Raw genomic sequence first — 16,905 nt, 5'->3', positions numbered from 1 at the left:
TTTCTCTGTTCCCTATCCTTCTGCTTTCTTCACACACCGTGTGTGTTACCAAGAACATTAAAGTTTTTGTGCAATGCTATTTTTATGGGTCAGAGCATGAAATGTATTATAGTTACTTAATCACCTTGCATGCTGCAGTAATAAAGATTATATATGTCCACTGTTTTCTCTACAGAAATTATAGCAAAAATATTGTCAATGAAATGTCTCCAAACCTGAATTTATGTAGGCTAATCTCTCCTAATTTCTCGATAACCAAATTCACAAGATATGCACTTACCTGCAAAACCTATGGCCAGTAAATTAAAAGTAAAGGTAGTGTGTATTAGCTAAACACAAATTTATAGTTTCACATGTATTAGAAATATTAGGCCCCGAGTGCCAAGTGATTTTCTTTCTGCAAATATATAGTACTCTCCCAAAGTGATATAGTTTTGTTTCTTTTCTAGTGTGACTTGTTCTTTTGTTTACGTGAAGTGGTTCTCTGCTTTAAAGGTCAAAAGTAAGAATCCAGAAATGAAATCCACTTTTCTTTTTTATTCTATATATTTATTATTAACCAACTTTACTAACTTCGACAACCACTTGGTCACTAGTGGCAGTGCTCCTGCCTGCATGTGGTGTGGCCGTAACCTGGGGAATAAACAGGGCTAAAAGGAGCAGAATGGAAACAAATGAATTTTCACGTTTAGAACCAAAGAGCTCTCAACAAAGTGATAATACGAAACTGACCATGATCTCTCCCTCTCTCGCAAAGAGAATGAAAAAAGATGCTGGCAGACAGGATTCACCAGCATTTCTGATAATACTTTCTCCGTCAACACAACCTGTGGGAAAGCCCTCCCCTTTTATCATTCAGGGATGCTTTGAAAATGTTGCAGGTTCACCAAAAGTGGTTAAATGTCTCCAATCTGGAGATTTACTAATAGAGACCACCAATCCTTGACATTCTGAGCTATCATTATGGCTGACATCCGTAGTGGAATCCCAGTTCAAGTCACACCACATAACACATTCAATTCTTCCAAGGGAGTAATCACTGAGTGGGATTTATTGAATGTTCCTGAAGATGAAATAGTAGTAGTTCTGAAAAGACAGCAGTTTAGTCTAAAAATTGTACCTGGAGTATAATTTTAACTTTCAGTTCTCCAAACCTACCTGCTGGTAGGTTTGGAGAACTGAAAGTTAAAATTATACGTCAAAGTAGTCAAAGCTACTTTTCAAAAGGTTCTTTTAAACTGTCATGTTTGGCCATACATCCTGAGCCCCCTAAGATGTTTGAAATACCGGAAGTTTGGCCATTTCCAGACAGCATGCCGTGGAGATGTGTCATACACAAACAGAATGCAAGGCACCAACTCTGCAGTGTCCTAATTGCAAGAGCGACCATCCGGCACACTCCAAAGATTGTGAACTCTGAGTTGGGAAAAAAATTCAAAAATATAAAATTGAAAATAGTTTCCTACCAAGTGGCAAGAAAAACAAGTAAAATCAAGTATGCCAAAATGCACTTATGCTTCTGCTACTTACAGTCACCGATCAGTAGCATGTCAGACAGAAGTGTCCATCCCTCCAGACACATCGATCTCAGGCTGGGCTCGATCAGTTCTCTTAGTCCAGCATCCATCTCTGCCAAATAGTTGACCAATGCAATAATGCACCACTGATAATTCCATCCCAGAGACTTCCAAGCAGTGGAGAATTTGCAAAAATCAGATCATGTTGAGGTGAAGCAATCACATCAAGCATGGACACTGATGACACAAACAATCAAGAAGATCTGCTTGAGATGCATGCAGATGATGATATGGAAGAAAGCAAGCTTATACAGCATCAGCTAAAAAAAAAAAACAAAAAAAAAAAAAAAAAACCTTTCCATTTCACCCATCCATTTGCTCCAAACATTTCTCCAGTTCTTCCTTGAATTTATTTACGCTATCAACTTCCACAACAACAGATTGAAGTTTATTCCAGCAATCAACTACCCACTGGCTAAAGGCAAATTTCTGTCTTCTATTCTACAACTGTCTTTTCTCAATTTGAGTTTATATCCCATCAGGTTTCTAATCTAAGCAAGAGGAAGGATCCCATCAGCATTGAGCCTGCTCAAAAGATTCAAAGCCTTATACACTTCAGTTAGATCACCTAGCAAGTGCCTAGCCTTCAGACATGGCAGTTTGCAGAACTTAAGCCTTTCTTGGTTGGAGCACCCCTTTGTTCCCCTCACCAGTCTTTGTTGCTCTTCTCTGTACTAGTTCTAGCAACTCCACTTCCTTATTAAATTGAGGCCTCTGGACCTCTACGCAGTACTCAAGGCCATTGCCTTATACAATGGGGTAATCACCTCTTTATCCCTGCTATCAAAATTCCTGTATATCATTGACAACACCACATGACCTGCTCTGGCAGCTTATCTGCACTGCTCAGAAAACTTCATATCTCACTGTGTAATTACCCCCAGGTCTTTTTCATTCTCCACTACCCCGAGTGTAGCACCACACAGTTGGTACATTTCTCTGAGGTTACTGCTACCCATATGGAGTACTTTGCATTTGTCAATATTAAACTTCAGTTGCCACTTCTCAGCCCATCTGCCCAACTTTTCTAGATAGTGTTGCATGCTGTCATTAGTGTTATTAACAACCCTGCCAACCTTTGTATCATCTGCAAACTTGGATATTAAGCCTGATACACCTTCATCAATATCATTGATAAATATACAAAACAATGGGCCTAGCACCGAACCCTAGAGGACTCATCTAAAAACATTAATCCTTGAAGGGCAGTGTACATTGATTGTCTCTCTCTCTGTCTTCTTCCACTCAACCAGCCTTTTATCCATTGTAGCAATTTGCCTCCAATGCCATATTGCTCCAATTTGTGCAGTAGTCTTCCATGTGCAACAGTATCAAAATCTTTCCTGAAATTCAAGTGTATTATACAAATTTGTATCAAAATTATTTTTTACATCTAGTTATTTTATGACCATATCATAGTATGGAATCAGATTTGTCAGACAAGACTTCCCCTTAATAAATCCATGCTGTATCTGAATTATTACTGCGGTCTTGTCTAAATGATCCTGCAATTCTTCTTTAACCAGTGACTCCATTATTTTCCCCGGAACAGAAGTTAAACTAACAGGTCTGCAATTACTCGTGTCACCCTTAGATCCCTTTTTGTGAATTAGAGATGCATTTGCACATCTCCAGTCTGAGGGTACCTCCCTTGAGTCCAAGGATGCTCTCATAGTCTAAGGGTTTGCTTACTTTCTTTGCTAGCTCCTTCAATATAACTGAATAATCCATCCACCCCAGGCTACTTGCTTATGTTTAACTTCAATAATTAATCCTCCAATTTGCTCTCTGTTATTACAAAATCATTTAGCTCCCTGTTAGGGTTAATAAACTTCTGTCTTCCACTTCCCTGTAGCATTTCTCATGTGTGAATGTAGATCCAAAATACATATTCAGTTTGTCAGCTATCTGCGCAGGATCGGCAACAGTTGGACTATTGATATGAAGCGGACCAATCTGATTCATCCATCCTTGGATGCTTCCCATTTAAAATTTGCTGTTGGTAACATCATCAGTTGGCCCCATTGTATAGAATTCAAAAACTGTCTGAGATCACTATAGTCACCTTTTATGAAAGCAAAAACCCTTTTCTTTATCCCTGATGGTAGTTACATCTTTAAGTAAATCCCACATTAGTACACTGTGATCACTGCCACTTAGTGGTTCCTTTATCTGCAGATTCTTAATGCATGAAGCTCCTGCTGATAATTAGATCAAGAGTATTACTCTCTCTGGTTGCCTCTCGAACATTCTGCTGTAGAAAACAATCTTCCAGTAAATCCACAAAAGTTTTGCTAGTGTGTGAGTGACCAATTCATAAATTCCAGTCAATATCTGTTAAGTTAAAATCCCCGATTATAAGACATTCTGATTTACTGGCCCACTCTATATCTCTGTGTAGTTGTTCATTGTACTCATCAGAGTCATCAGGCCTATAACACACTTCTACCCTCACTTTTGCTTTCCCAGTGTTTATTTTGCACCAAACTGACTCAACATATCAATGTCAACTGGAACACTGCCTTCGATTTTATGTGTTTCTTAACTGTTAGCACAACCCCTCCTCCCTTCCGATCCTGTCTATCATTTCTGTACACATTATATTTCTCAAATTCCAGTTCTGCATTCCTTATATCTGTGAGACACCACATCTCTGATATGCCGACAATATCTACCTTTGATACCTTGACCAGCACTTCAAATTCATAAAATTTATTTACTATACTTCTGGCATTGGTGTTCATGCAAGTATACATGCACCTGTTCTTACTCTTAGTTATGGGCACCTCCGTAGCCAGGTGGGAAGGAGCAGCAATGCGTAGCACACGCTTCTTGATTAGACCGGGGTTTCAGCCCGTCACCACCAAATACGGAGGATGCGGAAAGGTCAGGGAATGACCACCGCATATTCCCGGAGCAATATGGCCTTAGTTGCTAATGCTCCTAAAAAACTAAACAACAACAACTCTTAGTTACCCTAACACAACCCGTGTATTTATTTGTTTTGTGATGACTCCCAGCAGTTCTTGAAATCCCCAGTGACTTGCTTTTCAGGCTGCTGCTCATTCCTATAGAAGCAGTGCAAGAATCAATTCCACCTCTGCTTGCGTCTTTTGTTAATCTGTTAGTCTGCGAAACCCCCAAGCTGGCACTTTTCCGACCCATCTAATGTTGCCTCGATATCATCAGCAAATATTCTTGCATTCTTTCTATTTAAGTGTATCCCATCCCTATGGAAGCAATCTCTCCTGTTAACAAGCACAGACCACACTGAGAAAAATTGTACCCCATGAGTCTTGCACAATCTCTCCCCACCACATTGATTTATGAGGCTATCATCATATTCTCCCTCCTATCGTGTCTAGACAGAATTGCAGACACTTTCAAATTTAACTCTAATTTGTGACTTTTTTCAACATTGACCTGTACTTCAGCCCACAAATCTCCTACACTTAATGTCATTAGTGCCAAAGTGTACAACAATATCACCTTTTGTGCCCTTAAAAGGTGATATCTTCTGTACATTGTCACCTTATGCCCCTGGCAGACCCTAGTCCTATTCCACCTATCCTTTTTGCACAGTATATTTCCCGTTTCCATGACAGTTGAGTCACTGACAATAACTAGCTTCTGTGGGACAGGTGCATTCTGCCCTAAAGATTGTCGTTGTTGGCTGATGCACAAGGTGAGCTGTGGCATTGAGTTGGGCAGCTGAGAGCTTGACGGACCCCCATTTTAATTCCTTCGAGGGCATCTACCCTTCACTTCAAACTCTCATAGACGTCCATCAGAATGCTGAGTTGGTACTAATTTCTTCACACTCTTCTGTGCATTGCACACACAGAGATATCATCCTTAGTTAGATCATGTTCTGTTACACAAAGGTCTGCAAACATTTCACATTTTGCAAATTTTTTTTAGACTGTGATGCATTGGAGAATGGCCCCATTTAGTTCTCTCCCGGGCCACAGTACTTTTGCTACTTCATGCTTGTTGCTTTTCTGCTCTAGTCTGAGGCATGATTTCCATTTAAATGCAATTTAATTAACAATAAAAATTGATAAGATTAAAATTTTAATTGATAATTGACAATACAGGTAGCCCTCGTTTTGCGCCGATTTGCAATAGCGCCGGTCACTAACCACAAGGCTATTTTTATCTATTTATTTTTGCAATTTTTTTTATAAATTGAAAGTTTAAAATCAGACAAAATTTATGGGCATCGTACTGTACTATGTATCATGCACTGTTCACGTGATCAAAAACAATTGAACTAATCAGCAATTAGCGTGTCCGTATCAGAGACAAAAAAACTTCCCGCCTTCGAAGTAGCCACTTGTGGAAGCAGGAGGTAAAGCATTCAGTTTGTTGTTTGCACCATGTACACGTGTTGAAAATTTATTACTAATTGTGCTATTAATAAGTTACATAATCATTAATTAGTGATAGCAATGTGCAGCTTTTGCCAGTCATGTTAGCCGTGTACAGTTTTTGCCAGTTGTGTTATTAAGTTTTTAATTTAATTAGAATAAAATGACGCCATGTCTGGTAAAAGAAGTTCAATGAATACTAGCAAAAATGAAAGCGTGAAAAAGGCACGTCGATCTGTTACCTTGGAAAATAAGATGGAGGTTATTCGGAGGATGGAAGCTGGTGAAAGCCTCCCTAATGTGTGTAGGGCTATGAATATGCCTCCATTGACTGTTACTACAATTATGAAGAATGCTGATAAAATAAAACAATCAATTCAAAGTGCTACAAGAGTAAGTACTACACAAGTTAGTTACGGCAGAAATAAGCTTTTGGAAAAAAGTGGAGCAATTGCTGACAATTTGGGTCGATGATTTGAACCAAAAAAACATTCCCTTGACCCAAGCTGTAATAACTGAAAAGACTAAGTCAATTTTTGAAGACTTAAAGAAGAAAGGTCAGTGCAATGAAATTTTTTTTTTTTTTTTTTTTTGGCTAGCAAGGGATGGTTCATGAGATTTAAAGCAAGAACCAAATACAGAAGAGTGAAAATTACTTGATGAGGCAGCAAGTGCAGGTGTTGAGGCGGCTGCCACATTCCCTGCAGAGTTTCAGGCAATAGTACAGGAGGGTGATTACCCTTCAGATCTCATCTTCAATGTTGATGAAATGGGCCTTTATTGTAAAAAAGTGCCCTCAAGAACCTTGATTGCCCATGAAGAAAAGTTGGCTCTTGGATTTAAAGCATCAAGAGACAGACTGACACTTTTGTTGGGAGCAAATGTGTCAGGCAATTTAAAATTGAAATCAATGTTGGTATACCATTCAGAAACACCATGTGTTATGAAAGATTTAAACAAAACCTTGTTGCCTGTGTACTGGAAGTCAAACAAGAAGGCTTGGGTGACACAGTATGTCTTCTTAGATTGGTACACCAACTATTTTTGCCCTACTGTTCTAAAATTCTGCAATGACAAAAATTTTCCAACCAAGGCTATTCTTCTTTTGGACAATGCCCCTGGAAATCCTACAAATCTGAATGAAGTCAGAATGCCTCTTAAAGTTAATGTTGTTTACATGCCCCCTAATATAACATCAGTTTTGCAACCCATGGACTAGGGGGTAATAGCTGCCTTTAACGCTTATTACCTGCGGCAAACATTTACAGAAATGGTGAAATCTTTAAATGTGTCCAACATTACCATCAGAGAATACTGGCGGTCGTTTGATATCTTAAAGGGCATCGATCACATTAACACAGCCTGGCAAGAAGTGACTGTCGATTGTCTAAATGGAGTGTGGTGTAAACTTCTCCCAGATCTCATGTATGACTTCGGAGGATTCAAGCCACAACATAATGTTGTAGAAGACATCAGCAGGCTGGCACAAGAGCAGGTTAGAAGTTACATTTGAAGATGTAACTGATCTCTTGAAGAGTCATGCAGGGACTCTTTCAAATGAAGACCTTGAAGAGTTAGCTGCAAAACTTAGCCACCAGCAGGGAGGAAGAGACAGAAGAAGACTCTCCTCTACAAATTATGAAGACCAGTGATCTACAAAGGATCCTTGCAGGTGTAGAGTTGCTCACTAATGATCTCACCATTGATCACGACTGGGAGAGGAGTGCCACAGTTAAAAGGAGTGTCATATTAACCCTGAGCCTGTATTTTGAAATTCTTAAAGAAAGGAAGAAGAAATCCTGGCAATCAACACTTGATCCTTTCTTCAAAAAAATGCAATCTTCTCAATCAGGGCCATCAACAACAGATCCTCAACCAGGACCTTCAAGAGCCAACTAAAACTTTGACGTTACACCACTGTAAAAATGTTTTATATATGTAATTAATTTATTTTTTATTTACATGTACATACTTACTATATTTATGAAGGTTAAAAATAAAACACTTTTTTTTAATTAAAAAAGTTTATTTCTTTGCTTAAAATATACCAGTATTGAAAAGGGTAGGTAAAATTTTTGGTGCCTGGAACCTAACCCTGTGATTTCCCATTGACTCCATAATATAAAGGGTTCCATAAAGGGTGCCAATTCAATTTGTGCCTGTCCCCCCAGAAACCTAACCCTGGTGTAAATCGAGGACTACCTGTACTGTACTAAACTAACAGATTCTTAATACAGAGTACGTATTACGCTATCTAGTGTTACGTTATACCTTATGCTATCTAGTTTGAGATATACATTAAGCTGTTCCATACCGATCTAATATACTACAACAATGGTGACAAGTTTAGAATGATACAATATTCTACAGATACTAAGTAGTAAAATACAAAATTTCTTATCTAAATTCATAATAAACTAATGAGCGTGGCTATGACTACAAAGCTACTTTTAGAAAATAAATGAATATAACAATTAAGTCAATAAAACGGAAAAAATTTATCAAAAACTTATATTTTGCTGGAGCTTCAAAATCTTTTGCCACACGTGGATAACCTCGTTCCCCATATATTCCCCACTTCCCCATATATTACTATGGGGAACATTCTTATGTTATAGTTATACCTAAACCTGGTAAAGATCATTCAATTCCTCAATTGTCAACCAATTTCTCTAACCAGCTGCTTAAGTAAAACTTCGAAAAAATTGTTCACCATCGACTCACCTGGTATGTTGAATTCTGAAAATAATCAGTAATAATCAGTTTGGCTTTCGAAAGAATAGATCTTCCCTAGACCCCATGACAAAAGCTGAATCAAACATAAATGCATTCATCAGAAATTACCATCTTGTCACGATATGGTGATGCTTTGATATAGAAAAAGCTTTTGATACTACATGGCACTGTGGCGTCCTCAGAGATCTCCATTTAGAGATATCATATGAGAGACCATTTGCCATATTTTATTCAAAGCTTCCTTAGACACAGACCTTTTCAAGTTAGGTACTGGCAGGTTTTATCTCAAATATTCATGCAAGAAGGAGGAGTCCCACAAGTGTCTGTTCTCAGTGCCACTCTATTTGCAATACGAATAAACAATATCACAAACATCATTCCAAACACTGTTAACTCTTATCTCTTTGCAGATGATCTGACCATATCCTGCCATTCCCAGAATATGAACTTTATTGAGAGGCATCTACAAATATCCATTACTTTAGAAAGAGTAGAAGTAATTGCAATGGGATGATAATTGGATGGGAGGGATTTGTCACCCTTTTTAGGAACTGGCTGGATATGAGCAAATTTCAAAGCAGAAGGAAAAACACCTTTGGAATAAGAAAATGAAAAAAGGCGGCAAAGAACTGGAGTAAGTTCAGGGGCACAAGTTTTAAGAACAAGTGGAGAAATACCATCAGGACCTGGGGGCTTTCTGAGCATCAAGATTCGTCAAAATCCTTCTGACATCCTTTCGATGGAAGACCACAGCAGGCATTGAGTGCAGTGTGTTGGGAATGGTGGGAGGTGTTTTACCAAATCATTAATACATAAGTTGGAAGAAAAATGGGATGCTAGCAGGTCAGCTTTATCTTTGGCTGAAGTGACCATCTGGTTTTGACAGAGGTGGGAGCAGAGATGGGCAGAAGTTACTACCATAGCTTTGGCAAAAGACCAAAATGCTTGGCTACCATTAGGCAAGAAGCAAGTTTCCTACTTTTAGCCGGTTCAAAATTTAGTTTGGACTGATTAATAACTGTTTTACAATTGTTGCAAGCTTTGGTGTAAGCAGAAAATGAAACTGAAGAATTGGAAACAAGCCAATTACAACTGTTCAAGAGAATGATATACAACATTCTCTTGAACAGTCTTAGCACATTTATTCAAAAACCAAGGTAAAGGACAAGATTTTAAAGTGAAGCGTGGAATTAAGGATTCCATTCCTACAAGAATAATTTCATTGACATTATCTCAGCAAACATTGACATCAAAAGTTTCGAAACAGTAGTCCGACCTAGGAAAAGAAGAAAAGAAATCTCACAGGTCATCCCATTTTGCATTCTTGTAATGCCAAACAACACGAGGTTGGGAATGGCCATGAGATAAAGGCTCTATTGGAGAATTGACAATCACCAAGTTGCGATCTGAGGTGCCTAAAGGACCACTCACTTCGACCGTGTACTTAGAAGGGTTGTTTGTGAGAAAAAGATCAAGTGTGTTGGCTGTATGGTTAGGATTATCCGGTATTCTGGTAGGTAAATGAACAATCTGTGCAAGGTCATTAGTAATTGCAAAAGTCTCAGCATCTCAACCGGCTTGGTCAGTTTGTCTAGAAAACAGAAGCCAGCTGGAGTTGCGAACATTAAAATCACCAAGGAAAAATTACCTCACTGTTAGGAAAGTTGGTCTGGAGAAAGTCAAGTTGCAAAGAGAGGAAGTCAAAGAGTTCCAAGTGATTAGTGGAGTTGAGAGAACAGTAGAGACAACAAATGAATTTGACAGAATGAGGTAGAGAGGTTTTAAGCCAGAGAACATCGAAAAGAGGAGATTTCAAATTGTCTTTGACAGGGAATATTGGAACAGACATATGCACAAGTCTTTGAGGCGAAAGGAATCATACAGCGAATAATTTGGGCAACTGAGAAGAGCAGTAGTTGAATCAACTAATAACTGAGATTCTGTCAGAAAAGGTACATGGAGTTTGGCAGACTGCAAGTGGAAATGGACATTGTTGAGATTAGAATTGAGGTGACGTGTATTTGTGAAATGAACTAGCAAGTGTTCGCAGATAAGCTTATTCTATTAGTTTGACAATTTGTGGTATTCAATAGTAAGAAAAAGTGTATGGGGGGGGGGAACATGCTGCATGAAGTAATGAAATTTTTGGATGTGGCTTACACACAGTAAGAATATATCCAGATCCTTGACATAACGAGGCCTCGACAATGCCTTCCGCATACACACTCAGACTCCCTTCACTCACTATCTGGCAGAGTAGAGGTAGCAAGATTATACACTAGCTGATCTGGAAGTCTCCTAAAAAGTTACTAATAGGTTCAGTCTGGTGTACTAACTAGCGACTGGCCTGCGAACACCGTTTTAAAGTTGTACTCTCGAAATGTAGCGCTCTCTATGGTTGTATCTACACTGATGTTATATAGATAATCTTAAGCTCTTAAAATATTATGTCTAGTTGTATTTAATTTTTATTTTAGTATTTCTGTTTTAATAAAGTTTCAGTTGTATTACACTGCAGTTATTATGAATCAGAACTTTCCCAACCCCAGAGGCCTATTTGCAAAACAAGAGAAGGGATGCGCTATTTGCATTTAGCTTACTTAGTCCTTTCAAAGCCTTTAAAACCTGTCAGATTTTGCAGGTGCCAAGTTTTCAGACACCATAATTTGTAGGACTGAAGTACTCTTACCAAGGGTACTATTGGTAAGAGTACCCTTTTTTTCCCATTCTCATGTTCAGTTAGATGATGAAATAATCCAATTCACGCCCATAGATAATGTCACAGAACATATAATTAACCAAATATTACAAGCTGCTAACTCTGCAGTACCAATGTCTTTGCCAGAGAAATGCCAACGCTGTTATTGTGTGACACAGAGCGAAATGGAAGACAGAATAAATAATGACAAGTTTAATACTAATTGTAAAACACACACATTAAATACATACAACACAGTGTGATTACTGGTGGTGGAATTTACACATGCTGAACCAGAAAAATAATAGAGCTTGGAATTTGTTTCCCAAATTCCCCACAATCAGTAACCTAATTAGCTTGAAAAGACTGAAATCCAAGTTCCTCCAAATAAAAAGAAAAGCAAAAAAAATTGTGGATTGGTTTTCCCTCAAATATAAACAAGGATACAGACACAGATACCAGACTCATCTGGAAACATTAAATTAATTAACATTATTAGCATTAGTAGAGGCATATGATTCAAGAAAGCAAGTCAAAAAAAGGGGGGAAAAAATTCTCTTTAAAAATTTAAGTCTACAACAGATGGAAGTTTGTTCCAACTATCAACCACCCACTGGCTGAAGGCGAATTTCCGCACATCTAATCTATAATTGTCTTTCCTCAATTTGAATTTATGCCCCCTCAGGTGAGTAATCAGGGGAAGAATCCCATTGGAGAGCTGGCTCAATCCATTCAATTCTTTGTACACCTCAATTAGATCACCTCGCAGATGCCTAGTCTCCAGAAGCTGCAATTTGCAGTAGTTTAGCCTTTCATGGCAACACCAACCCTTTGTTCCACTCGCCAATCTCGTTGCCCTTCTCTGTACTCTTTCCAGCAGCTCTAATCTTTCCTAAAATGAGACCCAGACCTGTATACGGTACTCAAGGTGTGGCCTGACTGGTGCCCTTATACAAGGGGACAATCACCCCCTTATCCCTGCTAGCAAAATTTGTGTACAGGTAATTCCTGACTTTGAGTTAATTCGTTCCTGTCGTGCACTCGTAAAGCACGATTTTATTTTTCATAGACATAATATTAAAAACAGGGGTTACGTTCTCAACAAGGAAATTAGTTAGCTAATTAGTTTGTTTAAACAATGATTGATTTATCCAAATAAATGAAAACAGCCTGTAAAATCAAGCAAATTATAATTTAAAGAAATTATTTATGACTTACAAATGTTAAAGAATGTTGATTCATCATCATCGACTAAATGCATGCTCATTGATCACTCATTGTGGGTTTGTTGCACAAGGAGTCATCGTTGTCTTTAGAAATGCTTCAAGAGGGGTTTGTTTCCAAGATAATCTCTTCTCTTTTGCACAAATTGCAAAATCTCTTCTCGAACGCACAAATTGCAACTAACACCTAATGATAATAATCCTGATAATTCCAGTTATCAGGATTATTGCAAATGCAATAAGATGGAGTTTACCCGTTTGTGATAGATTGCCCTAACAGAAAAGCCCAATAAACCGGAAAGTGCAAATTGTTTTTGTTTCGTGGTAGTGTCCTCCAGAAACGTATTTTAGAAAAATATCACAAAGGCATTCAAAATTAATTCTTATAATGGGAACATATGATAACTATCCCTGCTAGCAAAATTTGTGTACAGGTAATTCCTGACTTTATGAGTTAATTCGTTCCTGTCGTGCACTCGTAAAGCAGGATTTTATTTTTCATAGACATATTCAGCTTGGATATTCAGCTACTATGATATCATTATTAACTCCTAAAAATTCTTCAAGAAGTGTAGTGCAATTTCCATTATAAAAATGACCTTCTAGAGAGATTTAGTTATATAGCGAAAATTTCAACTTCCAAGGTCTTGGAACAAATTACCAAAAAAAAAAAAATGTGTTATTGGGTTCACATTATGATATTTTCACGATCCTCCATTTATTCCTGCGAGATTCTTTTAATGCGAACATATGATAATGATGAAAGTGTAGTGCGTTTTAATGATTTGAATTGAGACTATAATGCATTAGGGCTTATGTCTCAGGCTGCGAGAGAGTTAGACTATGTACAAGTTAGTGCAAATGCATCATATTAGTACACATCCAATTCTAGATTAGCAAATAATTTGCTAATCTAGAATTGGCTGTGTACTATGATATTTGATGATTTGAATTGGTAACTAATATAATTTACATTATAAAAATGACATTTTAGAGAGATAAATAGCTTAGTTATATAGTATGAATCAGAGCTGTAATACTCAATATGTTCTACGTTGATAATAATATTAGTAAATTAATAAGAGGAGTTTTGAATATTTTCGTTAGATTCTTTTAATTGCGTTACTTTGAATTTTAATTGTTTTGAATTGATTTTGAATTGTGTTAAATTGAGTATTTAATTATTTATATTTTACTTTAATTATTTATATTTTACTTTAATGTACCGGTAAGTTGTCGATTTTTTCGTTTTTTCCGTTTTAATTTCTGGAGGGTATCTTACGGAAGTGTTCCACGTACTATATTGAGGTAAACTCCTCTTATTAATTTACTAATAGCTTAGTTATATAGCGAAAATTTCGACTTTTGAGGTCTTAGAACGAATTACCAAAAAAAAAAAAAAAATGCATTATTGGGGTTCACATTATGATATTTTCACGACATAATGGTGTCTCTGGAATTAGCATTAGCATTAGTAGAGGCATTTGATGCAAGAAAGCAAGCTTATGTAGCATCAGCCAAAAAAAAAAAAAAAAAAAACCCCTTCCACTTCACCCCTCTGTTCGTTCAAAATACCTGTCCAGCTGAGCCTTAAACTTATTTAGGCTATCAACCTCCACCACAAGGGATGGCAGTCTGTTCCACCAACCAACCACCCGCTGGCTAAAGGCAAATTTCCGCACGTCTATCCTACATCTGTCTTTCCTCAATTTGAATTTATGCCCTCTCAGGTGATTTTTCTGAGCTAGAGGAAGAATCCCATCAGCATTGAGCATGCTTAAACCATTCAAGGCTTTATACACCTCTATCAGATCACCTCGCTGGTGCCTAGTCTCCAGTTGATTGATTAATATTGTAAAGTGGGGTGCACTGTATTGCATAACTATGCACATGGTTTGAAATGCTGTATTTATGAATGTTTAACATTCATTTTTTTTTCAATTAATGTTCATATTTTCAATTTTGTTGATACTTGATACTTGGAAAAAAAAAAAAAAAATTGTAAATCTGGGAACTTGTAAAGCGGGAACTGTCTGTATATCATTGACAAGACACCATGAGAGAGACCACGAAAAACTTCATATCTGACTGCACAATTACCCCCAGGTCCTTTTCATTCACCACTACCCTGAGTGTAATGCCACCCAGTTGATATGTTACTCTGGGGTTACTGCTACCCATATGTAATACATTACATTTGTCAATGTTAAACTTCAGTTGCCACCTCTCAGTCCATCTGCTCAACTTTTCTAGATCCTATTGCAGCAGCATACTCTTATTAGTGTCATTAGCAACCCTACCGACCTTCGTATCATCTGCAAACTTGAACATTAAGCCTGATATACCATCATCAATATCATTAATGAATACAGTAAACAACAATGGATCCAACACTGAACCCTGGGGGGTTCAGTATTGTCACTAGTTCTTTAAATATGCTCCAAAATGTTGGAGTCACTCGGATATTCAGCTACTATGACATCATTATTAACTCCTAAAAATTCTTCAAGAACAATTTCACCACTGATGAAACCGTTGTTCCTCTGGCCATTAAGCCACCACACCCTTGCTTAGGCCCAATGTTGCATGCACTTTGCCCTGTGAAGGCAGACCAGGTATACCAGTAATTTAAGATAGTCACTCTGGCAGGTTCTACCAGCTAATTTTCTAAGATTTCAGTGGCTAGGAAAAAAAAAAAAAAAAAAAATTGCACACACATGTGGAGCGATCACGGCAGGGATAGTTCTAGAATTTGAGGGGCTGAAAGTTTAGGCAAAGCAATTTGGGTGTAGTTAAATTGGATATGTAGGTCGTTCACTGGCATACAGATAGAGTGGGGGGACTGAAGGCTGGGGGGGAAGATGGAGAAATATGGTGATAATAGAGGTGACCCCAGAGAGTCAGTGAGGCAGGCCCATGCCTCGCCAGGCAGAAGGAGGGGAATGGCTAGGGGGAGGAGATGGGGTCTGTCTCCTCCCCCCTGCCAAGGGAACCAGGCAAGAGAGTCTGGTTCAGATCAGCAATAGTGGCGTTGGGCAGTGTAGCTGCGTGTTCATTCATGGTCCAGTCCAGTATTTTGTCATGCTTAAGATGCATGTCTCAGCTTGGGATGTTGTCTTCCAGTTCTTGTTCTTGATGTAGGTCTCTTCTTTTTAGTTTCTTTTATAGTCATTCATGAGTGTGGTCGCATGCACAGTCTTTTGTTCTGCGCTTGTTTGATGACTTTTGCAGAGTGATGTCGCTAATTCATTGTTGGCTAGGAGCCCGTCGATCTGTGATGCAGTTGTGTTGGGTTTACGTTGGTTGTTGCTGTTTGTCTCGGAAGGATAGTCCAGCGTCTCGTAAAGAGATTTTGGGCAAATTTTGAGAAAGCTGTGTATTTTTCTTCTGGCTTTAGAAGGTAATTGTATTTCTGTAATCAGGATAGATCGAAGATTCTCGTAGAGGGGGCAGTGGTGCATGAGATGATCCCATGTCTCCAGTTGTCCACATGAACAGTGTGGATCATCAGTGAGCCCCAGTGTGGCAGATTTCTCATTAATTGCACCGTGGCCAGTTAATAGGTATGTGGTCCTCAGGCCTGGGGATAGCCAGGGTGGGGATTTTGGAAAGGTGTTGCGTACATCTGGTAAAAATTTATTGGTTATTGCCCCTTTTCCAGAGGTCTCCCATCTCTGCTGCCAAATCTTTTGTAGGTAGGTAGTGTCGTCTTTCTTCTGTCGGCTGGTTGTTAGTTATGTCTGTGGTATAGTCTAGGAAAGTAGTAGTCTTCCCATTGTGGGCAGGTTTGCTAACATGCCCCGTTGGACGACCTCCAGGTTCAGCGGGAGGGCATGCATACTGACAGTGCAGCATAGAATGCTGTATTGTGTCCAGCTTCCTTTGGTTGACAGTAGTGGTTGCTTTTTTGTACCAAATGGCAAAAGCATAGGTGATGATTGGTATAAATACTGCTTTGTAGAATAAGATATGAAGTTTTCTGAGCAATGCAGACAGGCTGCCAGGCCAGGTTGGGGTGTTGTCAATGATTCACAGAAATTTTGTTAGCAGGGAAAAGGAGGTGATTGTCTCTCTGTATAAGGCAATGGTCAGACCACGCCTTGAGTACTGCGATTGGTGAGAGGAATGAAGTAACAAGATTGGTGAGGGGAATGAAGGGATCCTCTTACCAGGAGAGACTTAAGTTCTGCAAATTGCAGCAGCTGGAGACTAGGCACCTGCGAGGTGATCTGATTGAGGTGTATAAGGCCTTGAATGGGTTGAGCATGCTGAATTCTGTTGGGATTCTTCCACTTGTTCAG

At 38.5% G+C, this 16,905-nt stretch overlaps 1 protein-coding gene across 1 annotated transcript in view; it reads left to right on the top strand.

The window, feature by feature from the left end:
* Nucleotides 1–16,905, top strand: part of LOC150078559 (replication termination factor 2) — a 125,706-nt gene that overhangs the window by 69,921 nt on the left and 38,880 nt on the right. The gene's annotated exons all lie outside the window — the stretch shown is intronic.

This window comes from Mastigoproctus giganteus, chromosome 11, assembly GCF_048544385.1.
Source record: "Mastigoproctus giganteus isolate SK-2022 chromosome 11, ASM4854438v1, whole genome shotgun sequence".
NCBI classification, from domain to species: Eukaryota; Metazoa; Arthropoda; class Arachnida; order Uropygi; family Thelyphonidae; genus Mastigoproctus; species Mastigoproctus giganteus.
The sequence above is the reverse complement of the archived record's forward strand: the minus strand, read 5'-3'. Positions and strand labels throughout refer to the sequence as shown.